The 27,356-nt window shown below is 38.8% G+C and overlaps 1 protein-coding gene across 1 annotated transcript in view; it reads right to left on the bottom strand.

Moving 5' to 3' along the window:
- Positions 1–26,135, bottom strand: part of GRM3 (glutamate metabotropic receptor 3) — a 224,336-nt gene extending 198,201 nt beyond the window's left edge. The window contains exons 1-2 of the mRNA XM_004739635.3: positions 25,586–26,135; positions 25,136–25,271 (exon numbers count right to left, since the gene is read on the bottom strand). The gene's annotated coding sequence lies outside the window, so the exon portion shown is untranslated. The remainder of the gene's footprint in view (positions 1–25,135; positions 25,272–25,585) is intronic.
- Positions 26,136–27,356: the final 1,221 nt, after the last annotated feature.

The raw sequence follows: 27,356 nt of genomic DNA, 5'->3' as shown, positions 1-27,356 counted from the left end.
ATTTGGACATTTGTGAAATCCATGTTCAAGGAAAAACTAATGGTTAAGGCAAGACTCCCAGGAGACAGACTACTCTCCTTTCTAAAATCACCACTTGGAGCTAAAGGAAGCTGCAGAAAACAACAGTTGTTTGCTCTGTAGACAGTCTGTAAATGGCAGGTAGCAGTGAATCTCTTCTTTAGCAACAATTACTTTTCCAGAGGAGGAGCAGTCAGCCACACAAATCTATTTTCAGAAATAGTTTCAGGGTAGTCTACTGGAGGCCAGTAATTCACCTCCCTCCCCTCCTTTCCTCCCAAGATTCACTGCTCTCTAAAGAAGAGGTCATTAGCAAGTGTGAGAATTGCCCAAGGATTATATGGAGTTGTGGCAGCTAAAGTGAATGCCTCATTAGCATGTGAGAGAAAAGCCCAAACAACACCATCAAAGAGTGTTAAACCAATCCAGTGGGGTGAGGACTCGGTGGTTGGAATTAATTTAAATCACTTTAAAGCCAACATGAATGAAAGGAGAATTATTTCCCTAATGGTTAAAATTTAGCATGCATGTGAGTGAAGGTGTCTACATTTTCTTGTGAATACAAGCATGCTGAATACCTACATTTGTTCATAACTGATGGCCTATATAATAAAATTAAAAATATTTTGACATTTCAGCTGTCCTTTGGAAACTGGGAGAAGGCTGAGGAAACAACAGCAGGGAAAAAACAAAACAACAACTACAAACTCACCAGGAGAAAATCTGCGGTGACATATAACATGATTACTGTTATTGGGATGGCATATAATTGAAATAACTAAGACATACAAAAACAGATCCCACAACAATATGATAGGCACACCTGAGTTAAGAATCTAATGAAGTCACTTGTCTTTAATTTGTTTCTATAAATCAGACAAAAATTTCCCACCAAACAGGATCGGACTTAGAAGATTGGGGGCGGGGAAAGGGAAGGGGTCTGGTAAAAAAAAAAAGGCAGGAAAATAAGTGCTCTGATTAGGTACCAGAATTTCCTTTCCTTCAAGTTACCAGTCTGGCTCCCTCCAGTGTCTGAAGAACCTGTTGCTTATTGATTGAATGAAAGTGACAGGAGGGCTTGGTAGGTGATTGTAATAGCTTGCAATCAGAAATGCCATTTGGTAGTAATGGCATGCCTTTCTGCTCCAGTTGGCTTCTCTCAGGAGCAGAGCTCTTGAGGACCTGAACATTTCTTCAAAGTTTCCTGGAGGTTTGGGTCTAGGCAGAGGTGACTTTGATACTAAAGATCAAGGCCAAAGTACATGGGCGATTGGTAGCTCTTTGCTTGAGCATCCTGAGTTTTTCTCTGCTGTCTTGAAAAACTGGTCCCATAGAGAGATAACATGGATTAAAGCTCTTCTAAGTGTTTATTGGACGAACCCTCCTCTGCTTGATGAAATCAGAAAAATGCAGGTAGCACAGCAGGCTAAGGAAAATGCTAAGAGATGAGTTGTGCACTCTGTGATGTACACTGGTTCTCCTTAACTAAGAGCAAAGTACTCACTGTTTGATAGCACGCTTCTCAGGTAACAGGTATTTACCCCTCACCTTGCCTGAGGGACCTAGCTGAATCATCCGCTCTTCTGTGCCCTTAATTCTGTACCAATCTGGGCCAGTCAGGCATCTCTGCTAACAGGTCAGATGTGAAAGTACTGCATTGTTAGTTACCTGGTGGATTTAGAACACCAGTCATTTTACAAAACAATTTTGAGGGATTGTGACATTTGCAATAAAGAAGATCCACAAGTCTTTGATTTGATAAGTTGCTTCCTGCTGCCTCCTTCCTGTCAGAGGTACTGAGCTTGAAAATGAGATCAAACTTCCGGAAAGAAATATGCTTTATATAAATGTTCCTACTCATATTATTTCATAGTCTCCTATGACAACCTGAGCGTCAAAGATTTATTCTGGGTAGTTAAGTTATACAACAAAATATCTGATGTGAATTTTGGCAAGAAATTCACTAAGTGGGTAACTTGCCAGGAACAGGTATCCAGATGGAATAAACAGAAGTAATGAGAATAGGTAAAAGCAGGCTCATCAGGGGGCTGCATCTCTGAATTAACTTCCTAATTTGTCCTGATAAAATAACATTAAGCTCATCAGTACTTCAATCTATCTTTTGAGCAAGATGTGGTCCATAAACAAGCTCATTTTCTCATGGAAAAAAAAAATAAAAGCAAAACAAACCCATAGCTGGTTTGGATACTACAATTCATTAGAGAAAAGGGTTTCTAAAACTTGAAAGCCCTATTTGGGGAAGTGAACAAGAAAGGAAAAAAAAAATTAGCTTTAAAAGATCAAGCTCTGGCTTTCAGAGAGGGATATTCACTTTTAAATGTAAAATTTCTTATTTAGAAGTGCTCAGGTTTTATTTTATTTTTTAATTTTTTTTAGATTTTATTTATTTATTTGACAGACAGAGAGGCAGGCAGAGAGAGAGGAAGGGAAGCAGGCTCCCTGCTGAGCAGAGAGCCCCATGTGGGGCTCGGATCCCAGGACCCTGGGATCATGACCCCGAGCCGAAGACCCTGGGATCATGACCCCGAGCTTTAACCCACTGAGCCACCCAGAAGTGCTCAGGTTTTAGATGAAAAAACATCACAAACGTACTGACAATTCTGCATACTAGTTCTAAGACAGTTATTTTAATTTTCTTCAGGAGAAGTGTGTGCTAAACTGCGAGAGGTGCTGTTTTGTGAATGGAGTCATGCTTTTGACTATAGAGAAGTAGTGTGATTTCTTGAAGTATCTTTCCATTTGCTTCCATGAGTAAGACATTTTCTGAACTTAAGCTAGAGAAAAGGGAAGCTAATCAGATCATTTTCTGTGCCTGTGAGATGCAACATTCTTTCTCTCTATAAAATGGGTTATTAAGTCCCCAAATTTTATCCTAGATTCCTCTGCCTATTAGGAGAAGCTTAAAAATCTCCAAGGGATTATTTGACTTTCAATATCTCATTCTTTTATTAAAGTACATTTCAACTTGCTCCTGTAATTAACATTAACATCAAGTTCTTGTTTCTAACTTCAAGACTCTCAGAAAGTGAGGATTACAATATAATTTAGATAAAAATGATTAGAAGGTAGGAGTCCTCACAAAATGTGAATGATGGAAAATGTCTAACAGCCCACATTACCGTGTAGCCCTCAAACTTGTTCTTCCTAAGATTTTGCCGAATATAAGTAAACGTCTGACACTCTGAGTTAACATTTAAAAATACGCATTAGTTTCATAATCACTGCAGTGCAGAAGTTATTAAAGCTCCAGCAGTTGAGTATGAAAGAAGCCAGGAAATAGTCTGCATTATTTTGCCTCTTGCACCACATGGTAATTTCTATAGAGTCTTCACTTTCTTAATTTTAGATCACACATATAATCTTCGTAAACATAAGAACTATAACATATGGTTCATAGAGGAGACTGTAAAATTCGTAGTGGGATCTCTAAAGAAAGTACCAGAAAGAGGAGTAGAAATCATTTGATTAGTGAGCATATTTTAATATCCAGACCAGCTTATAAAAGGATAATTGAATCAATTTGATAGTGGGGGATTATTAATATTTAGATAAAGATTAAGACACTTGCAACAGTGGATATAACTCCATGTGCGGAAGTAGTTCAGCTTTGGGAAGATTCAGCAGATATTTAATGAGCACCTACTAAGTGTTAGACCTGATTAGGAATTTTGCATTTGTTACCTTCTTTGATCTGAAGAACATTTCAAAGTAGATAGTATAATGAGGGTTGGAGAAATGGAATAATACATCTTTTAGGATAGTACTGCTTATAAGTGATAGCATCAGAATTCATAACATGTTCTCCTAATGCCAAGTATGAGGCTTATCTTCTTCATTGTGCTTTTTCTCTCAAATATATTCAGTTTGGTAACAGAGGAAGGAACCAGAAGGAAAAAATAGATTTCCTCATATATCAGGTAATAGTTTGACTAATGAAGAATATGTCTTTCTGAGCAGACTTTCATAGCCACCACAGTCAACGGTGATACTGAGAATAAAACTCTCATATTCTAAAACTTAGATTAGATTTATTTTGAAGTTTTAGCTATCTTTCCCAGAGAGCAGAGAAACAGAAACCAGGAAACTCATCTTTGTGGTATTTTCAAAGCAGTCTCTCTTCTTGGTGTTCGTATGATGCTAGACAGGACTCCCCCTCAGTCCTACAAGTGTCAGTTAGGAGTGGAATTGGGGTGCACCTGGACGGTGCAGTTGGTTAAGCATCGGACTCTTGGTTTCCACTCAGGTAGTGATCTTGCGGTCCTGAGATCTAGCTCCTCGTTGGGCTCTGTGCTCGGCATGGTGTCTATCTAAGACTCTCTCTCTACCCCTCCCTGCCCTTCCCTCCCCCCACCTCTAAAATAATAAATAAATCTTTTTAAAAAAAAGTGGAATTAGGGGTGTGTGACTTGGGATTTTACTAGTACACTTGGCAGGAGGAGGTGAGTATGTAGATGAATCTTGTTGTGTTGGTGAATCATCCTCTATGGGCTTCTTGGCCAACTGCAACATTCATCTGCTTGCACCACACTTGTGCAGGCTGTACTGGGTAGAGATGGTTTTGTCATCCCTTTTGGATGAGCTTAATGTAGCTTCTGAAAGCACTGTTTGTTCCAGAATCCGAAGACACAATGGATATTCACCAACAATGGCTTGTTTGTTTTTGGTGTGTCAGAAACAATTGAGATAAACAATGCCTAGAATGTGATGTCTGCTTCTAATGCATAAATAATTTCAAGCCTTCCATAAAAGGAATGATATATTGATGTCGTAGCAGGCACTCGATAAATGCTTATTGATTGATTGCTTGATTGACTCATTGTGAATTGTGAACAACTGTGTAAACATCAAGATGAAATTTTATATCCATAACCCATATATCACCAAGTCTTTTCAGTTTTTATTTCCTGAAATTCTTCTTTAAAGCATCCACTCCTCATCATTTCTGCTAACTCTGCCCCAACTGCCATCTTCTGTGTCCTGCATAACTAGTAAAGTCTTATGAACTGGTCTACCTGTATGCATTCAGACTCCTCCAATCTCCATTCTCCATATTCCAGTGTTTGTTTTAAGTACAAGAACGTATTTAAAACAAAACAACTATTTTAAGTATTTGAATGATTTCCCTTTGTTTTTAGGCTAAGGACAATCCTCAACATGTGCAGTGTTGCACCCTGATTTCAGTATTCCATTCACATTGGCCTTTTGGTTGCTCATAAATGCTAATCTCTCCTTTCCCAGGATCTGTGCTTCTGCTCAGCCCTCTGAATACAACTTTATTTCTTCTCCTCTCCACTTACTCATTGTCCATTTGTCATTTTTTCATGGAAGCCTGACTTCTATAATATCAAAATCTCCTCTTATTATGTGTTCCCACAGCATTGTATATCTCTTATTTTTAGCAGGCATGGAAGTTACAATTTTATATTTATTTGAGACATTCAATTAATTTCTCTCACCCCCACTAGATAATCAACTGCCCATGTGCAGGAACTTATCATTACTCTAAGCCTAAAATCTTACAACAAATTTCTTGACAAGTCGTTAAGTCCTCTTGATCTGGCTGCAAGACTCCTTCTTCAATCTCATCTTTGAGGAATTATGTAACATAATTCAAAGTTAAGAAACATTTATAGGTTGTCTTTTAGCCCATGTTCCAGTCTGTTCTTTCATATTGCATTCTGTTGCCTTGCTCACCCTTACTGCAAAGCTATACAAATGAGGAGTAGTAAGTAATTCTATTTCCTCAAATCCAATTTTCAACTTTGTCCCCCTCTGAACAATTTTCTATCTCCTAACACCATGGTAACTTCCAGTGGCTTTTAAGATGCCAAATACATTGATCTCATTTGTTTTTTAGGATCAAGGTGCTGAAGAACTGGTCCCATCAGTTCTCTGAGCTACTTAACCTTCTCATTTACCATGGCCTTCTCAGAAAACTTTGTTTTCATGATAGCCATTTTTAATTTTTCCTTTTTTTTTTAAAAAAAAAGATTTGTTTATTTACTTATTTGATAGAAAAAACACGTGAGTGGGTGGAAGGGGTAGAGGGAGAGAATCCCCACTAAGTGCCAACCCTTACTCAGGGCTATATCTCACAACCATAAGATCATGACCTGAGCCAAAATCCAGAGTCAGATGCCCAACTGACTTAGTGACCCAGTTCCCCACCATTTTTTTCTTGTTTTGCCTCTCACTCCAGTGACCAGCACTTATCTGCATCTTTTGATTGCTCCCTTTTTTTGTGTGACTTATAAATAGCATATTCCAGAGCTTGGTCTGAGATCCTTTATTCTTGCCTGTTTATATTTCTGTCCCAAGAGATCTCATTGGAAAAATGGTCTCTGCTATTAGATAATAAGTAACTTATAAATATATTTACAATTTCTAGTTTAGAGGTCACTGAGCATTTGCAAACACACTCAACTTTTTTATTTTCCTTAGTTGTATTAAAATGTATTTCTTGGGGCATGTGGGGGGCTCAGTGGGTTAAGCTGCTGCCTTCGGCTCAGGTCAGGATCCCAGGGTCCTGGGATTGAGCCCCGCATCGGGCTCTCTGCTCAGCGGGGAGCCTGCTTCCCTCTCTTTCTCTCTCTCTTCCTGCCTCTCTGCCTACTTGTGATCTCTCTCTGTCAAATAAATGAGTAAAATCTTTACAAAAAAATAAAATGTATTTCTTTGCATTAGCCGCACATTTGAGGCAGTTTTTGAGTTTAGTGTTCTGCTTTAACTCAACAGGGGAAAAACTATAGCATAAATGAGAAACTATAGCAAAAAGTCTGAGTCGACAAGTTCTGTTTAGAAACAAAATGCTAGGTTTGGTGGCTCTCATGGGTATTAGGGGTTTATCGATGTTAAAGTGTAAATAAATAAAGTGAGAATATACTACAAGTAATTTAATATTGGAATATGTGTAGAAAATAATCACGTAATAAACACAATAAGGTTGTGTTTTGTGTGAATTCATATCTTCAGTAAGATAAAAGTTATGAGGTATTTTTAAATAGACAATATCATAAAAATAGTTGGGTATATGAGAAGAATGTTTGAACCAAAGACTGATGTACTAAGGATTTTTAAAATAAACAGACCTTAGGTATACATAACATCAAATATTAAAACAATTTTTTCTATTAGTATTTGTTAATTTCCTCTTGATGGTACAAAAACAAATACTACAGCAAGATAATAAAACTATCGGTGAACTATGGGCAATATACTCTTTGGGTCAACATAAGTAGCTTAGTGTAATTCAGCTAATATTTGTTGAGAGCTCATTGTGTCCAATGTCTTTATTTCCTCTTTCCTTCCTCTGTTATTTCATTTATTCATTCAGCATTTGACCAGGACATAGCTTTCCCTACAAGAAATGTATAGGGATTAATAAGAGACAATTCTTATCTTCCAGCAGAGATAATGAAAGTAGTAAGAGATAATTTTTTGATTCTGGTAATGAGGCATTTCAAAGCAAGTGATTCTAGATTTTGAAACCAGATAAGAGAGTTTATCATTCCATTTATGGCAAAATGTGAAGCATTTAAAAGTAAATTTGATTCAGATATTTATAATTATAATGGAACATATAGTTTATAAGATAGGCAGTTAGCATGCTTGCAACTAATGCATTTCTTTAAATTTGGTACTATTTGTTATAAGATTCACCCTGAAGTTAAGAACAACGTTTTGGAAAAGAAATATTATTCCATAAAATGTGCACATAAATTGAATTGTATCTCAGTTACAGAAACATTAAACTTATGAAAGGAAAGTGCCTATTATACTCTGTGGAGAAATTAGAATAGATGGTAAATCAATTTACAAGCTGGTGGTGGTATCTAGCCTCAGTTGATTTATTGATTGGTTTGTGATTTTTGATGTCACTAAAAAAACACATTTTACAATTAACTTTAGACCAACATTGGCAGCAAAATGCTTTTTATTCTGTAAAATTTGAATTGGTCCCATGTATGTGTTCCAATGCCAGTTGATTCAGATTACTTTTTTAAAAATATTGTCCAAGAATACTTTGTTTCTATAATTATACCAAATTCCTCTTAACCTCAGTAAAAGAACATTAGAAAATGTGTTTTTCTGAGTCTACATTCCATTGGGGACCTCTTAAATTTTTAAAAACCTTGAGCATATTGTTACTTTCTGTAAGTGCTACACAGTAGGACCATGAGCTACTTGAAGTCAAATCTGCAGATACCCAGCACCTACTACAGGGTCAGACACACCCAGAAGGTACTCAGAGTTTCTGGGAAGAGATGGATATACCAAAATACGCTAAGTTAAATTAAGTGGAGGCATTTTTACATGTCCTGAGATGTCAAGAACTCGAACAGAGAGCATTCCCTCAGTAATCATCACCTGTTCATTTTATGTTGCAATACATTTTCCTTTTTAAAAGCATTAAGCAAATCTTGTTACCAAGAAAAAAGGAACAGTACTTCATTTGGGGTGTCTCGTAAGCCTCTGGTATTCTTTTAGGAAAAGCCCAAAGAAGCATATCTATTTCCCTATAGACTTTATTGACTCATTTCTGCTTGAAAAATTAGATGAAGGATTATGATGCCACTAACAGTTTTTTTTTTTTTTCTTAATCTTCAAATGTAGAGTTTTAAAATTGCAAATAAAGATCTTTGAGGGCAGGGACCATTTTTTGGTTTTGGTTTAAGGTTTTTGCTTGCAAGTGCCTATCGTAGTACAAATTTGATATATGTGCTTAATTAACAGCTGTTGAATTGGTGAATAAAAATGTCATGATTAAATGAAGGGAGCCATAGAGTTGGCATCAGAAGGTAACATTAACTAGCTAACTGAAATGGTACGTGCAAGCATGGAAATAGCCAATTTGAGTAAGTTAGAATACTAATGCTTTCTACCATCAACATGAACACTTAACAGTGTTGCTGTTTATCTGCAAATGCTCAAACCTCCTTTTTGCTAGAACTGCATGGACTAGCAAATGTCTACTAAGTGCTAGTATAATTGAAACAACTTAAGAAGCTGTGTAAACCACAAGCCTTATACATCTTCATGAGTGAGCAAGTTTGAATCTTGTAGTCAGACTGCTGGTGTTGTCAAGGATTTTTCTTAGGGAGTATTTAAACCCAGATACTCAAAATAAATATTTTCAAACATTCTATTTTCTTTTTCCCTTTTGCAGATGGATTATGATGTTCACTTTTTCCTCGTTGTTTGTTTTGGGAATTAGGGTTTTCCAGTGAGTCCATGTGCTGTTAAGAACTGTCTCGAGATATTGAGTTTACATTACAAACAAGCAAAAATTCCCAGTCTGTCAGAGATCTTCTCCTAGGATACAAGGAAAAGCAAAGTTCAGCTAAACTGCACAATTAATTCGCCATCACTTCTGAATAGAGAGAAAAGGTTGCTTTAAGCTGTTCTGTCCTCCTCCTAGGGATTTAAGGTCAGTTTCAAGAAGCAAAATTACTATTCTTTCAAAGTTGTCTCTCTTGATTTGTATTCCTGTAATTATCTTCTCAGGATCTCTTCCTTTTTAACTTGTAAACTCAGCTTAATAAATCAATTCAAGGATTAGATACATGTAAGTATACCTACTCTGAGAGCTGGATGGACAGGAAAAGGAATGAAAGTTTCCTTTCATACCCACTAGTTTCACCAATGGATGAGTTATTTTTGTTTTATACAAAGGATTCTGAGATACCCCCCCAAATAAGAAAAAAGTGGTATTATGTTTGTTTGTTTTTATTTAAAATTCTATTTCTTTTAACATAAAGATGAAGAACACTGTCATTCTGTCTTTTTAAGCTGTGGACAAATTCTGGAGATCAGAACAAATTTTTTTTGTGTGTGTGAAGAAATAAAGGCTTGGGAGTGGCTCTTTTACTTGCATCTGACTCTGGAGTTAGAAGGCTTTAAGTGAAAATAAGAAACATAAACAGTTAAACGTCTTCTCAGTTATATTAGCAAGTTGAGCCTGTATTTGACTAGACCACTGATTTTTATTTTAATAAGAGCTCAGAATGTCACTAGGTTTTGTGTTCTTTTATTTTCAAATGAAGGAATATAATCCTCCCAAAATGGCTTTTGCAGATTAAAGATTCTAGTTTTGGGATGATTTCTCAAGAAAGTCAGTATAGGGGCACCTGGGCGGCTCAGTGGGTTAAAGCCTCTGCCTTCGGCTCAGGTCATGATCCCAGGGTCCTGGGATTCAGCCCCGAATCAGGCTCTCTGCTCAGCGGGGAGCCTGCTTCCTCCTCTCTCTTTCTCTGCCTGTGTCTCTGCCTACTCGTGATCTCTGTCAAATCAATTAATCAATGAGTCAATCTTTTAAAAAAAAAAAAGTAGAGTCAACAGATCACGTTCATGAGCTAAATCTGCTGGATCCAAATCCTAGCTATATCCTTACTGTGTCATCCTGGGGAGAGTGCTCAGTTTCTTCCTTTGTGAAGTGGGAATAATAATGGTACCTACTTCACTGGACTGTTGTGAGAACTAAATGAGTTAATACAGGTAAAGCAAATAAGTAATACCTGGCACATAGTAAGTACTCCATAAAAGTTACTGTTGTTCACAGTATTCTTCGCATTCTCCTGGTAATGCTGTAGAGAATATGTGTGAGCCACATTTATTTTATTTTGAGAAGTAGTGTGACAGAGTTTGTATCAAATGGAACACCTTGCAGTGTTATTCACTAAAGGTGGTAGAAACTAGTATTATCTAATGAGATTTATGTGTCCTCTTCTCTGAAAATATCTGAAATGTGTTTCCATTTATGAAAATTCCAGGCAGAAAGAAAACTGCCTGGAAGCTAGCTGACTTTCTTGGGAAGTTGACTCAACTCTCGGTTTTTATGATTATTTAGCTGTATTTCTTTGCTACTCACATTTCACTGTTTAAGGTAACATGAAGAGAAGAAGTATTGGCAAAATGAGGACAGGTGGAGGAATAAGGAAATACATCACTAGCATTATTAGCAATTTTACTATTTAGAGAGTAATTAAAATACAAGTTTATAAGTAGGACCCTCTGGTTTTGAAGTATACTGATTCTGACTTGGGATGCTGAATTCTGTCTTCTTTATTGACAAAGGTGACTTAAAATATATGACTAAAAGGCATCTTAAAAATCAATACCCAATTTTAAAGATGAGGAAAATGAGCTCCAGAGTGATTTAATTAACCACTACTCCATTTATTCAATAAATATGTATTGATTTTCCAGTATGTGATACTTTCTATATTGGGTAATAGAACAAGGGAGCCTAGTCTCTGTCTTTTTAGCACTGAAGGACTACAGTGGGGAGATAGGTGACAATAATAAAATGTGACAAAGGTAAGTGTAAGCAGCTTGGGGTGTGCACAGCACCAGGAAGTAACCTACAAGAGGAGGTCACAGTGGTACGGAATTCTAATTGAGCCCTGACAAATTCCAGTTGTGTGGGCCAGTGCTCTGGGAAGTTGCCCAGCCTTTGAGAAGGTCGGGAGGTGGGGGAGGAGGGTGAGGGCAGGGCGTGCAAGCTGTTCAGTTTGATTGGAAGGAGTATGGGTTGAAAGGGATGACACAAAGGTAGAGGGAGACACAGATCATAGTGGGCCAGGTGAAGCCTGTTTTCATGATCCCAAAAGCAGTGGAAGCATCTAGGAAAGTTTTAAGCAGAGAGAAACCCAGATCTGTGTTGAGTATAGCCTGGTGGGTGGATTTGGAGGGATAAGCCAAGAGTCAAGGAGGCCAGTGGGTGGCTCTTGCAGAGGCTTGGTGAGCGAGGGGGTGGCTTAACCTACCATCTGTGGATAAATTCTATCAGATCATAACCACATAGAATATAATTATTTCATTTCTAAGTTTTGTTCTCAAATAGTTATTACTTTATTACAATATTCTTCTCACCCAAGTTCCTAAAAGGTAGCCATTTGTGAGCCTTCTTTTCCCTTTATTGCAGCAGGGATTTGATAGAGCATGCCCTTCTCTATTGTAGGAGGAAAATGATTAGCTTACCTGTTTTAGCTGCTATTTGTTACCCAGCAGGTAATTCCTACCTACTAGGTCCTTTCATCTTTGTGTCTGTTAGCTGTATTTGTGTTTGCCATTCTCCTTGTCACTAGGCCAGTAGTACTCTTCACCTGTTGCCATAACAAGCTGGCTCATCTCCCTGAGTCCTAAACATTTATTTCCTCATATTTAGCTTCACATTGTGCTTTAAGATTCCCTTGCTCAGATGCTTTCAGAGGTCTACCTCTGCCTGTAGGAGAAACGTTAGCTATCATTCTACCTGCTCTTAGAGTTTTCCTAGCCCCCTGACTCCCATACATTCTACCCTTAAGCTGGTTCAAGTACTGATTCCCAAATATAGCCACACACCATATTTCTACCTTTGCATAGTTCTGGATGACTTACTCCACTTGCTGAAATCTTAACTATTTTTCAAGGCCAACATTGAAACCATTTTTTTACGTGATACTTTTCTACATTCATACCAAGCAGAAGTGCTATTATCCACTCAGCGATCTTCTAAGTGAGCTCCTGAATTTTCCCGTTACTATAGTTACATACACACATATCTCATCTTTCCAATTAGATTATAAATTCTTAGGAACACAGTGATTCTTTTTTTTTTTTTTTTTTTTTTTTTGTTCTCTCCTCCTCAGTGCCTTGTCCAGTGCTTTAAAAGTAGTGGGCATTTGGTAAGGACTTACTTAATTAAATTGATGTTACTTTCCATGCCAAGTTTTAAAACTTTTATAAGGAGTTCTTTCATTGGTGATCCAAAATGCCTTTAAGAAAATGATATAACTTATGGAAGAAAATGAAGATTATAACAGTAATTCTTACTTACTTATGAATCCCAGCCTATGAAGGGGAGAAATTAATAATATTACAGCAAGAAAGATACCCAGGGAGTAAATAAAAAATTTAAAATCGGATTCCTTCATTCATTAAATATTTGTTAAATATCATTTTATGTTTCATTCGTTATTGTAGACTGCTAAAAAAGATAAGATCTTTGTCCTTTTGGAGCTAATTCTAGGCAGGGAGACAAATGGGTGTTCTAGCTACATCTTGAATTATTTCATAGGCATTGATTTTTGTAAGTCTTTATACAGTTAGCCCCATAAAAAACATTTTTCTGGGTCATAAAAAGTTATAATCTTTTTTACTTGGACTTTATTACCATACTCATACATCCCACAAACATCCCTTGGTATAATGGTAGTGAGGCACTTTGCTAAATTCATAGCTAAGTCAGAAACCACAGACATCTAAGCAAGCAAATGCACTACATTCATTAGGTTCAAGTATGGTCAAAGGATATTCATAAGAGTGAGAGTATCAGGAAGTGCTTATGTGCACCAAAGCATATAGCCTCACAGAATGGCCTATGTTTGGTTCCAGATTGGGAAGTAGGGAGGATAAGAGAAGGGTAGATGTTTAGATGGCAATGGAGCAGTACAGAAATGTTGACACACTGGGACTGGTCCATGCCCTGAGGGTTATTCCTGGAAGAATGTGTTAATGTTTCTTGTGAACCAAAGCAGGGTATGGCTGGGCACGAGGTAGTGAGAGAGACCCCCAACCCAGAGAAAGGGCTAGAGAGGCAGTGAGACCCCAAAAATGAGTCTCTGTAGCATGTACTGCTGAAAGAGCAGGTCCTAGAGGCGTGGTCAGACAAAACGAGATTTGGTCAAGGAAATTGAGGTAAGGCCATCAGCAATGAGGAAAGAAGTCTCAAAACACATATACACACACACTCGCGCGTGCACACACATGCCTGTACATGCATGCACACACACTCTAAGAGGGGATCAGCTTTAAAAATCCGGGAGCCTGGGGGCACCGGGGTGGCTCAGTGGGTTAAAGCCTCTGCCTTCGGCCCAGGTCATGATCCTAGGGTCCTGGGATCGAGCCCCACATCTGGCTCTCTGATCAGCAGGGAGTCTGCTTCCTCCTCTCTCTCTGCCTGCCTCTCTGCCTGCTTGTGACCTCTGTCTGTCAAATAAATAAAGAAAATCTTTAAAAAAAAAAAAAAATCCGGGAGCTTGGAGCATATGGGACCTGTTAGATAAGAACTTGTTTCACATACCAGTTCTGCTTATGCCGTCCCTCCACCCCCAACTTTGGAAGAGTCAGTACTTGAGTTAATAAGATAAATAAGGAACAGTGGAAGAGAAGACAAACTTAGGAGGTTTGGATCTTTCTTTTTCAGCTTCACCCCTGAAATAGGTTTCTGTCAGGGGCTTTAAAGTTTAAACGTTTAATTATTGTATGGGTGTAGGCATACTAATTTTTGAATGGAGACTGTAATTGAGGTTTATCTTTAATTATATCAGAGTATAGTATATTTTACTAAATGAATTTTTTAAAGATTTTATTTATTTATTTGAGAGAGAAAATGAGAAAGAGAGAGAGCGAGTGCATGAGAAGAGGGAGGGTCAGAGGGAGAAGCAGACTCCCTGCTAAGCAGGGAGCCTGATGTGGGACTCAGTCTCGGGACCAGGATCATGACCTGAGCTGTAGACAGTTGCTTAACCAACTGAGCCATCCAGGCACCCCTTACTAAATGCATTTTAAAGGGGCAATGAGAAATGAAAAAAATTCGCTTTCTGATTTTCTTCCACAAATTAGTGTTCTTCCTGCCTTTTACTCAGGTCAAAATAGTATTTCACTATTGAAGCCCATATCTAATGAGGATCACATGACTATCTTGGATAAAAAAGGCTTTAGTAGGACAAATGTAAGCATCGTTAGTTTGAAATTGGCCTTAAAATACAGGTTTGGAGAAAGTAAGTGAAAAGCACATTCTAGGGGCACCTGGGTGGCTCAGTGGGTTAAAGCCTCTGCCTTCGGCTCAGGTCATGATCCCAGGGTCCTGTGATGGGGCCCCACATCTGCTCAGCAGGGAGCCTGCTTCCCCTGCTCTCTCTGCCTGCCTCTCTGCCTGCTTGTGATCTCTGTCAAATAACTAAATAAAATCTTAAAAAAAAAAAAAGCACATTCTAAATGAGGTTGTGACCATATTGATGCTCAAAGGTATACTTTGCATGCAAACAGAAAATCTGGGTAGAGGAGAGGATCCTATTGAGGAAGAAAGTTTGGAAAGATCCATTGGGAATTGCTTGTAGAAGAGTTTGATGGCCAAGTTAGGAAGTTCAAACTTCCTTTTCAAACGATGAGTTGATAGTTAATGCCTTTTAAACCAAGTAATGGAATGTAAAAATCAGTTATTCATCAAAACTCAACTGGTGGCTCACTGTTGCCTTTTCTGAATCCCTACCTCTTTCTCTAGATATCAGGATATCATATTTTATCATTTTGTCACATCATTCTATTTTCTCTACAGCATCTTCGTTCTCTTGTTTATTGTCTGACTCTCACTATTCAGTGAAAGCTGAGTGAGTACAAAAGTCCTAAATTCCTTTGGTTGTTGTCTTTTACTGCTATGATATCTCTAGAACAATGACTGGGTACATACAGTAGGCACTTACTCAGTATCTGGCTCAATAAATAAATAATGAGGAAGGAGAGACTGGAGTAGATGAACTGTTATAGAAGACTGGGGACAAGTGATGAAAACAGGGCTAAGGTTTTGGCAGTAGTCAGAGAGAAAAGAAAACACACACAAGATGAGTTGTGAAGGAAGGATCAATAGAGGACCAGAGAGAAAAGAAATGTCACTGGCAATTCCAAGATTTTGAACTATTTTCTAGGGAAATGATGGTGTTCCTCCTAGAATCTGGAACTAAGAGGGAAGACCAGTTTCTAGGGTAGTTTTGGGCTTTTAGCTTTCACTAACTAGAACTCTGTGTCCGTGGGAGAGGCTGGCGGAAGGGCCGTTATCGGCATGAGCACTGCAACCACCACAGAGGGTAAGGAAGCCACACTATGCCAGGAACACAGTGTCACTTCCAGCAATTTAACATTTTTGTGCCTGTGACAGCCTGAGCTTTAACAATTCAAATGTTTTTTAATGTTGGGGAGAGTGGGGAGATGTCTATTTTTTTTTTAATTATTCTTGATTTTTGCTTCATGAAGTCATTTGTTAAGTGTGGAATGCAAGTGAACACAAAGAGGTTGCTCAGGCCCCCTAGGAAGTGAAGCTGGTGGCCCAGCCCAAGCTTCCCCACCCCCCTGCTCCCTATCCCTCATTCCCTCTTCAGTTTTTTCCCATGTGGCTCCGAACGCTGCTTAGGAAACTATCTTTGGCAGTATTTGTGAGGATTGCCAGCTTCAGCTAAGCAACCATTCACTTGAACGAAGTAGAAGCTGAGTGGAGAATGTATAAGAAGTTGCCAAATGAGGTTTTTTTTAAAATTTTTTCTCCCACTCTGCAGATCCGGAGGGCAAAGGGGAGAACTGTGACAAATAATGTTTTCCCATATCCCCCAGCTCAAAGGAATATAGTTATCAAGACAATTTGAGTGTTAAGTGTGTGGTTTTCCAAATCAATAAGCATTTCTGTTTTCAGAAATAGAATGTTTTCATTGATAATACTCTTCAAATACCAATAAACTCCCTTTTCTAAGATTTTAATAAATATGTATCATGTTTGTGTATGTTAGTAGAATTTGCTATCGGTAATAAAAGAAATATTTCCTTGCAATGAAAACAATATGAGGTTACCAGAAAATGAATCTATTCACACAACTCATGGGGACTGTACTTCATTAGTGGAGCTTAATTAATTGATTAATATTCTGGCTTGCAGAATTTATTTTAGACAACTGGTTAATCTAATCAGAGTGGATTTGCTGTGCAGAATAATTTTGTAGAGTGATTCATTGGGTATTCTCTGTATGACCATTATTCTCTGTCCAGTTGTTGTGGACTGAATGTTTGTGTCTCCCTCTACTCCCATCCCGCATTCATCTGTTGAAGCCCTAACCCTAATGTTATAGTATTTGGAGGTAGGATCTTTGGGAGGTAATAAGGTTAGATGAGCTTATAAGGATGGGGGCTCCCTTAATGGGAAGCAGGCTCTCACTAGCAACCAAATCTGTTGGTACCTTGATCTTGGACTTACCAGTCACCAGAATTATGAGAAATACATGTCTGTTGTTTAAGCCACCAAGTCTATAGTATTTTGTTATAGCAGCCTGAGCAGACTATGACAGTAGTGCTTCTAAGACTTGAGTGTGCATGAGAATAATCTGGAAAGGTATTTAGTGCATGTATTGCTGAACCCCAAACTAAATGACATCAGTCTGGAATATGACTTCCCCAGTATTCTTCATTTTAAGTACACTTCAAAATATTTCTGAGGCAGGCTTTTTGGGCAATAATTTGATAAACACAATTTATAACAGAGTCAAGATGACTGTTGTTTGTGTAGTAGATGGGAGGGTGGGAAGGAAAGGTCCCCTACCTCTCTGACTTTGTCCTTCAAGTTTCTCATTCTCTCCTACTTCATCTGTTCTAATCTTTTCCCTCTGAGGGACATACTTAAAATTAGTGGATTCCTTACCTATATCATATAGCATCAAATATCACTTTAGGATTGAACTCACTACCCCGAGATAAAGACCTGAACTGAAATAGAGCTGGGTGCTTAACGGAGTGAACCACCCAGGCACCTCCAGCTTTAGCATTTTAGCAGGAAAAAAGTGGGTAAGATGAGCTCTCTGTAACACCTCAGTCTTTTCCTTATGAGGGCTTCCTTTGTTCAGTAACCAGATTTAAGGTCTCTTTTTTCTAAACTTTCTGCATCATGTTTGTTTAGGAAGTCACAGCCAAGGAAGGAAATCTCTTAGGCAGAATTGTGAAGTAGGCACAAATTATAGTTGTCCACTCTCTACCATACTGGATGATATTAGCTTTTCTGAAAGAAAAAAAAAAAAATGATCCTGTAAATCCAATGTTTTGGAAGGTTGTTGGACTGTGTGGACCCAGAAACATATGGTCTTTTGTACCTTTGGGATGAAGTAATTTAGTTTAAAATTCAGAGAAATTAATGAACCAAGACAAGTACTGGAAGAAATTTTTCTTGGAAGGAGGTAGGACTTTAGCTTTCTTCAAAACATCTTTCCCAAGGGTAGGCCTTGAGGGAAGTCTATGGAGGAGATATATCAGGAATCTAAGTTCCATGTCTTGGCTCCTTATTAATTCTGAAGTGAGGTATGGTCTGATCACCAATATATCTGAACTTGACAGTAATCACTGGGATTAATGCATCAGAATGTAGAGGGTCTTTGCTTCTTTATAAGATGTTTCAAAATAGAAACAGTTAATTATATTCTCCAGATCTCTTTCTCCTTGAGACAGATACAAATTCTAGTGGTTTTGACCTTGTAGTGCCATCTCCTAAATTGGCATGCATTTCAACATATTTTGTAAAAGCAGTTTCCATTATTTTATATTCACCAACACATGGTACATTGAAATTGTTAAGCAAAATGTAAAATATTACTAATACTCTATCTGCTATGTCTTATTAACAATCAAAGGAGATGGTCTCTATCAGATGGAGGGACAGCACTGTGATTTCCAATTTTTTAGGTCCATAAAATACTGTAGTACAAATCACAAATCAGAGAAAGACTTTCACATAAAGACTCCTATTTCAGCTCTTGGGTTGTCTGGAATGAAGCATAAATTCATGCAATTAAGACAGCAGGTTTCCTGCCTGCGGGAAAGCACCCAGGTCAGAGATTCATATGTGGATTTTCCCAGAGTATTGCTACTGACTGACCAAGTCTTTGGAATCACCATCAGGTCACTTGGCTTCTCTTGTTCTTAGTATATTTAAAAATGGGCAGGGGTTGGGAGGTAGGGGTACCAGGTGGTGGGTATTATGGAGGGCACGGATTGCATGGAGCACTGGGTATGGTGCAAAAATAATGAATACTGTTATACTGAAAATAAAAAATAAATTTAAAAAAAACCATCAAGTATATTTAAAAAAAAAATGGAAACCCCTGATCTTTCCCTTTTTCAAGTTGTTGTATATGTTATGAATAAATGCCCAAATGTATAAAATGCTGAGAATTTCTTACATAAAGAATGAATGACTATTTCAGCTGGGTAAGGAAATTTTGAATTTTTACTAGTCTACAAAATGTTTTTACTAGCTCATTTTCCAGGCGGGAAGAAATTAGGTTGTAAAGAGGAGAACCCTTTTTCAGCCTTAACAAACAGAAATGCTATTCCCCTCCATGCTGGCTCTTTGTAAGACTATTGTTGCCACTATATTTAGTTTTGCTGATTATGGTGCTCATCAAAATTAGCCTCCAGGAACTAGAATTTGCTCACATTTTCACACCTGGTATTTATTTCTCAGTTTGTTAGTAAACCTATTGTCTTCATAGACTTTTCTGGTTCTCAATTTTCCCCCCCTTCTTTCTAGTTAACTGTAGATAATTTTATAGCTTATTTCTCCCATTTGCATTTCTTTGCCCCTCAGAAGACACTGGCTCTGTCTGGGGATGTATAAAGCCTGCCTGGAAACTCCACTGTGGGTTCTATTTCACTGGTTGGTCTTCCTCTTTGCCGAAGTATGTCCCTCTACTTGGAGCTCAAAAACAACTGTTGAAATGAATCCTAGCATAAAATTCGGAGGCAATATAGCTTAGTAGTAAACAGAATAGGACTTGGGGTAAGAACATAAGTTTTGAATTTCAATTCCTGCCTTGTTAACTACCTGAACTGGAGGAAATTACTTTATCTCTCTGGGCTTCCCTTTCCTGAGTAAAATAGAGATCCTAGTATATGCCTTCTAAGGTTCTGTGGAATGTTAAATCAGATAATCCATGGAACGGTCTAGCAGAATTCTTAGCACATGGCAATTGGTCAATAATTATCATCTATTATTATGACCTACCATTAGTTTTGTCATCTCTCAGCATCGAGCAGTATCTCAAATACATCTGTATTGTAAATTCTCAGTCTAAATACATCTGTCAAATGAAGGAACTTTTTTCATCCAGTTGACAATTCTCATAGCCTCTTCACTATTCCAGAGTTGCAAGTTTAATTCTTGGAATACTTTGAACTTTACATGTTTGTGAAATTTTGTATGTATTTTTACATTATTTTGTGTGTCCCCATTGCATGTCCAGAACCTTATAATAGGCGCTTAATAAAAGAGTCTTATAATAGGTGCTTAATAAAAATTTGTTGACCAAATTGCTTCCCCTGTCAGTTACCTTTTCTTTACGATGGTAATCCAGTTTTTAGGGGAGTCTCTTCAACTTGTATTCTTAATACCCTCATGCTACATATATAAGCTGTAATTTTTTTTCCCAAACTATGTGTTTTAGTATCATGGTTTCGAAATTTCTGTCTTTTTGGTGCATACCTATACTCTCTCAACTGAATTTACTCAAATGTGTATAGGTGGGTGTGGGTGTGTGCATTGGTGCCCAGACAATGACAGTGAAGTAAATTCTGATAAGGAATTAAAAATGAGAGCTACCCTGGGCTTTTTGTAGGGACCCCTTGTATATATGGTTTTGTTTTCAAATATGATGTTTCAGTCTGTGCTTGTATAGATAATATCCGAATGTTTTCCCAATTTATTTCTCTGTACAGTGTACAATTTCTAGCTCCATAAAAAGATTACTCATTTAGTGAGGAAATATATTCTCTGTACATACAGACTTCTTAGAAGGCCTCTGTTCCAGGGAGAAGTCACAAGTATATTAATGCCTTACTTTTCCTCTACCAAGAAAATTGATTTCCCCTTTGTTTCTAAGGAAAATCATTTTGAGGGTACTCACTATGTGATGAATGGCATGATGAAAACACTTTGGGGCTTCAGGAGGGAGAGTACTGGTTCAAAAATTATTTATTCCATGCAATCTAATTTTATTCCTTGAAAGATATAGTCAGTTTTGGAATGCTAATTCTCTTCAATGTCTCCTTAACTTAATTCACATGAATGTTTCCATGTACAATCTAGTGCTTACCACGCAGTGAAGAAGAGAGCACGGAAATTTCTGTGTTTAGCTGCTGATTCACCTTACTCCTAGTCCTTTATTTTCTGAAGTTGCCAAGTGTAACCTACGAACTTATTTCCTGATTATATCATTTACTCCTCTACTGTCTAGCAGAACTTGCATTTCAATGTCTGCGACTTGGAGAAACAATTGAGTGGGATGGTGAGTCTACCAAGATATTGGCTTAAAAATCTTAAAAGAAGCCTACACATGGATGGCTAGGAACCAGATTTTAAGTGAACAAAATAAAAACCTCTTTCTCTCCTGTAGTTATTTCAGGCTTTTCTATTTTTAAAGTAACCTTCACATATGGTACTTCCATATACATCTAAATATATTCCACATAGATATATGCATGATTTGAGTTTACTTTTCATGATACAGCACAGTGATGAATTTGAGCTTAATTATACTGACTTTTCAGATTGTGTTTTGTATGAAGGGACTACTGTATTCCAACAGAATTACTATGTATATCATGTACACGTACGCATCTAAACTATATCCACTATTATATTCCTAGCACATTCTATTAATTATGGAAATCACTTTGATTTCAAAAGTAGAATTTACATGACAACAGCTTCTGAGGCTTCATGGAGTATCAGACCAGCATGTCACAGAATTCCCTTGTAGTGTGGGCGTTGATGGGGTTCTGTTGACATTGAATTTGCAATGAAAATGTCTCATAAATGTGCATCCACATAGAACATTACTTAGAAAGGATCATCTCAATATTCACATAGGTCATTGCTGTCAGAGATGAAAAATTTCCTCACACTTCCATTAGTAAAATAAATTATTAGAAACATGTAATCATACACATACATATCAACAGCCTGAGAGAAGTGTTTTAAATATTTAGAAAAGATGTCCAGATATAGAACTGTATCCTTTGAATTCTCTCCTGTAACTGTATAAAGCTTTTATATACTACAAATTCAGTATGAATGTTAGATGAAGAGTCTAAGTCAGGCAAGAGAATTAACTGATCCAGTGGGATTATAATAGGGAGTAAGTAACAAGATAAAATAGAACCATGGGAAAATTAGGCTGAATATCACAACAAAGTTCAAAATAGGGAGAACTATTAGACTGTGAAATAGTCTTTCAAAGGCACCTGAAGAAGTCATTACTTGAGCCATTTAAAACCAGACTGGACTGAAATACTCCAAAATACAGTATGCTATGGGGACCAAGCCTACATCAGAAGTGGAAGGAGGGGAATGGCCTAATAGTTTCTACTGTTTCTGTGATTACTATGATTGTACTCATTTTATGTGTTCGGTCTTGGTGGATAATCTTCTATAATTTTATGCTACTTCTTGGGAACAATTTCAACAAATTCATCCAGTACAGAATTGGATGCATTTAACAGAATCTCAGAAGAGACGAAAATGCATAATAAAGTCTGTGTAAAATCGCAAAGCGAGATAAGTATGATTACTTTACTACTCATTTTTTGGGAGTAACCGTTGGAGGAAACAGTTCTCACCCTGGAACTCTGGCCATATTTCAGTGTGCAGAAACACATCGTGTCTTTCTGGATTTCAATGGAAATTAGGCATTAATTTTCATTTTTTAAATTTAATGCTATCTTGGGATGATGTTGAGTGCAGAACAACACATTGAAACATTTCATCCCAAGCCAGTGGGCTATATTTTGGCAGGAGGTAGCTAGGAAACTGGAAAAAAAAAATTCATGCACCATTTTGTGATATTGGTTAGAGGACTGGACAAGAAGGACAAAATGTTTGTATTTGAAAAAAATAGAGTTTGACATGAAAGAAGAGAGAAGAAAAAATACCTAGGTAAATTTAAAAATGTTACTATTGGGAGTCATTCAGAATAAGACCATCCTTAGTCTTGTGCTATTCTGGTTGATCACCCATCATGATGAGGGTAAGTGAGACAGGTGACATTCTGACAATTATCCTAATTTTTTTCACTCAGAAACATTAATTTAAATGTAATTAAAAATAAAGATCACTCAACTTTATGCTATCTTTGCATTTGTTCAACTTACCAATTTAAATTGCAGTGACCTAAAATCAGAGATGGGCTTATCATGTTAATGTGTTTAGTAATTGTGGGGTAAATCATCTAATTTACACTAATTTCTTTCCCCGTGTACACCACAACTTCATAAAAAGACCATCAAACACAAATGAGTGAATCATAAGATATATTTTCATTATTTATAAAATTTTCTGTTTATGTAGCTTTCTATACATTTTCTCAACTTACTCATCACATCTTCCTAAAGTGTGAAAAGAACCATTCAGTTTAAATAGAAAGGTACCTCCTTCCTCTAATCCCCAAATATAACCTATTCCTTGTGTTGGCGTAATTTTTTATGAGCTGGATTTCACATTTCATTGTCAATGATCTGGCTCACAGAACAGGAGGTTTTATACCCAGATATTTTTGCGGGAGTCAATGGGCCCTTAACAACACTAAGAGATATTTTTACCATTTATCCCTCTTTTTAGCCCAATGAATGGAGACATTCTGGAATTTCCATTGTTTTATTTGTGAAAACGTAAGTTTCAAGACTTTTCCTCAGTTTCCATCCTGAGCACCCATGTTACTCTGAATATAAATCCAAACAGTCTTAGGGCATGTCTATCCAAAATACTCCTGCTGGGTGATCAGAACCTGAAAGGATGGACAGCTAAAACCTACAGGTGTGAAAAACCTTTGTACATCCAAGACAATGCCATTGTGAAAGGGAAAAATATCACTTTATTAAGGTCCAATGTGCAATAACTTTTTAGAATCTGTTCAAATTCCATTGGGCAGTTTTGAGAAAAAGGATGCATAGTGCTATAGAAGCAAGTAATAGAGTAAAGTAAACAGCTTTGGGTAGGAGCTGTATAATCCACAGGAGTTTAGTGTAATAAGAACCGAGATGTCTTCTGCCTCCATTAAATATATTTATTTACGTAAACAATTAGGGTTCCAGATATGTGATCAGATAAACCAAAGCTGACTTAGATTTAGGTAAATGAGTAATGTTTCTCTCCAGATCGATGTTTAATTTTTTTCCCATAGAAACACAATATAGCTCTACTGAACAGTGCTAAGAGTAGAAAGCACAAACAAAATTAAGCAGAGAAACTCAAAGTAATGAACTATTGCTGAGATCCTTAACTCACAGCCCTCAACTCTTACTAACCTCAACTCTGCATATACCTGAGAAGTAACTATATTTACCTCAAACACATCATTATTCAATAACAGTAGGCATATTTTATCAGCAAATTAACAGCACTTGACCAAAGATCTTTAAAAGAGTACAGTTTTATTCCTAATCAGAATTTACAATGCTTTAAAATACTTAAAAGGCAGGGGCATGTCCCCTTAAGAGAGCCATGGAAAAATGTTGTATCGTAAGCCCTCCACGTTTATTAACCCAGGGAAGGAACTAGAAGGAAATCTAAATGAAATCCGTACGAAACAAGCTTATTGGATGTATTACCTAGTCTATTTCTGGATCGCGAATCTCCCGCCCTCTCTGAGTTACCTCACTGTCAGATAAGAAAATGGAACAAGATCGATGAAGAAATATGCTTCCAGTCTGGCTTTTCGATTTTTCGCTTAAGCCAAAAGGAGCAAAGGGCATCGAGTTAGGGCTCCTTTCCAAGCGTGCTGGTAGGAGAGCGAACCACTGGCGCTTCTGGCTGCAGAGCATATTCCGGCTACAACACGGACCAGGTCCCACTGACCGCTGCCTACCTATCCTGGCCACCTCCACACCCACATGAAACCGCCAGTGTGGCAGCCAGTCATCGCAAGGTTTCCTGTGCACAAAGCCTAAGGAGCCCCCGAATAGGAACGAATCCTGAGCCCAGAGCAAGGCTAGTGGTGGTTGGCTGACAAGACTGGTCTCTCTGGGGGTCCGTGAGGGCCAGTTCTTCCCTCACCTCTCGCACCCTGCACCCCGGTCGGTCGCAGGTCTGTGCCCTGAAATCTGCCTCCCTCCCGGAGAGACAGACGTGCGCGCACACACACAAACTCTCACTCAACGCACACCCACATCGCCTCTGTCCCCCTCCCGCCCCACCCCCGGCAGAACTGGGCTCTGCCTCAACTTTCCTGGCTGAGCCTGCCCCACGAGGAACCCGCGCCTCCGCGCCCTCGCTGGGTGCCCTCCGGAGGGACACGTCCTCCTCTGGGCCCCTTACCTCTCTCATCGACAACTCCTGGCAGGGACTGGAGCTGACTGAGGTGGCAGTGGCGGCGGTTGAGCCTGCACCCGGGTTCTGGCTCATGGTTGGTCCTCCTCATCCGACACAAAAGAGGTAGCTTGCTGGCTTTGTCCTTTCCAAATCCAAGGAAGAACTTATTTTGCCCCCGAAATGGCCAACTTGTGCGCACCGCTTCCTGTCACAGTGCCCCCTACCCCCGCCCCCTCCCGGCTGCGCGCTGGACCACTGCCCGGTGGCAGAGCATCCAGGCCTCCGAAGCAGTGGGGAGTGGGAAAAGGAAGGGTGGGAGGGGTAGGGAGGGAGGAGGTTGGGAAAAGGGGAGACCCAGTGGTATTCGGCGGAGGGGAGGAGAGCACTTCCAGAGGAGTCCCTCTCCGCTTTACAGGCAAACCCACTTCCCAGGCGCAGAAAGCAACTTTCCTTCACCTTGGCCAGGCTCAAACCGTCGCATCTAATTGGGACTCTCGGCAGAGTCGAGGACCTTCTGGCATTCTCTCCTTCTCATTCTCTTTCTCCTTTCCTCCCTCCCTCATTCTCCTTTTCCTTTCCCCCTCCCCTTCCCCCCCACCTTTTAATAGGGGTGTATCTGCAGAGTCTTCAGTGAGCCAGGGTACCTAGACAAGAGGATTATTATAGGAGAGCCAGGGCGATTTTGCTAGCTTCTTCGCCTCACTCTGTTGGAAATCCTTAGGCAGGGCAGGCAAGGGTGGGTGAATTTCGGAGGGGTGGGATGAAGGGGCGTGGGCCGGCAGGAAGATCTGCGGCTCCAACTTTGAAGCTCAGCTCGAGCTCTTGCCTGTGGAAGAGCGGCCGTGGAAGAACTCTCCAGCGATCCCCGAGCAACGGGTTGATCGCATGCTGGAGGAGAAAGGGAGAGCGGGTGCTGAGAGGGAGCAAGTGAGCCTGAGAGCCTGGTGTGCCTCTCTGCCCCACACACCGCTCAACTGCACATTGGGAGCCCCTGGAGAGGGCTTGTGCAGAACAATCTCTGGGTCAGGCGGGAGGGAGACGCTCCTGTTTCCTAGCAACCCCCATCAATCTTCTTGGGATAGCTCCCTCTGAAGGAATGCGATTGGACAGCCTCTGGAGGGAAGCCACGCCCCCTCAAGAATGCTGGGCTGCTGCTTTTTCGCATTCTCCTAAATTTCTTAGGTGGAATAAGATCAGAGGGGAGTGCTGAATTACCTTCCTTCTTGCCCTCCTATGCTGCCACCCAGGCCTCCTGCAGCGACTCCCCCCACCCCCACGTTAGTCCTTCTCTAGCCCTACTTGGGGTTGGCACACACAGGCACTGCTCTCTACGGAACCTTTTCTTTCTTCTTGAAATTAAATAAATAAAAACCTTGAATCGGTGACGTAGACACAAAAGAGAAAAAGGCACACGGAAATAGCTATAATAGGCTCCAAGCTACAGATATAATCCTAAAGGTAAAATTCCAGGCATCTTTCTATGTTTAAAGAAACACACTGTGTTTAATTTCAGACTCGAAACTTCACTGGCATTAATTTTTCCGCCCTGATATACTAACTTTTTGTTAAACAAGGACTGAGTTATAGGGAGCCGGAGACAATTAAACGTAATGCTTCAATGCTACATTTATTCTTTAATATTTAATGTTAAGTTGTTTTAACAACTGCCTGCTCTTGTAACCTAGTCAGAACATTTAAACTACAGAAATAATTTTACTACTAATTCTTTCAGAGAGTCGACAATATTTAGAAGACACATGTACTTAAATATTCCATTGTGAACACGACTGAAACTAGAAACTCTAGTATATAAAATTAAAATGTTATTAAATAGTGAAACTCTAAAAATGCTTGAAGTTCCTCTTCCAAAACCATTCCTTCTGGAATGCAACAGCAGTGCCCAAATAACAGCAAAATCATTCTTTCTTTGTATTTCATTGCTATTACCTAACATGTACCAAAATCACATTAGACTTTGTAAGAATTTTCACAATGTCTGTCTGATAGACAAGCATACATTAAGGAGCAGTGACAGGACAAAGGAGCGCATAAGGATCTGTTCACTGCAGTGCTTCAGATATGCATGAAGTCATGTTGGCAGCTTTTGGTTTCTTCCAGAATATTCCACAAGATACCTTTTTTGCCTTTCAAAGACTGTCAGAATCAGCTGAGATAAGGGAGAAGCAGAAAAGATCTGATGTTTCCATTCATTAAAAATAAAAGTAGC

Source organism: Mustela putorius, unplaced genomic scaffold (genome assembly GCF_011764305.1).
Source record: "Mustela putorius furo isolate JIRA1106 unplaced genomic scaffold, ASM1176430v1.1 tig00003845_pilon_pilon_pilon, whole genome shotgun sequence".
NCBI classification, from domain to species: Eukaryota; Metazoa; Chordata; class Mammalia; order Carnivora; family Mustelidae; genus Mustela; species Mustela putorius.
Note: the sequence above shows the minus strand (reverse complement) of the source record. Positions and strands in the feature narration are given on the sequence as shown.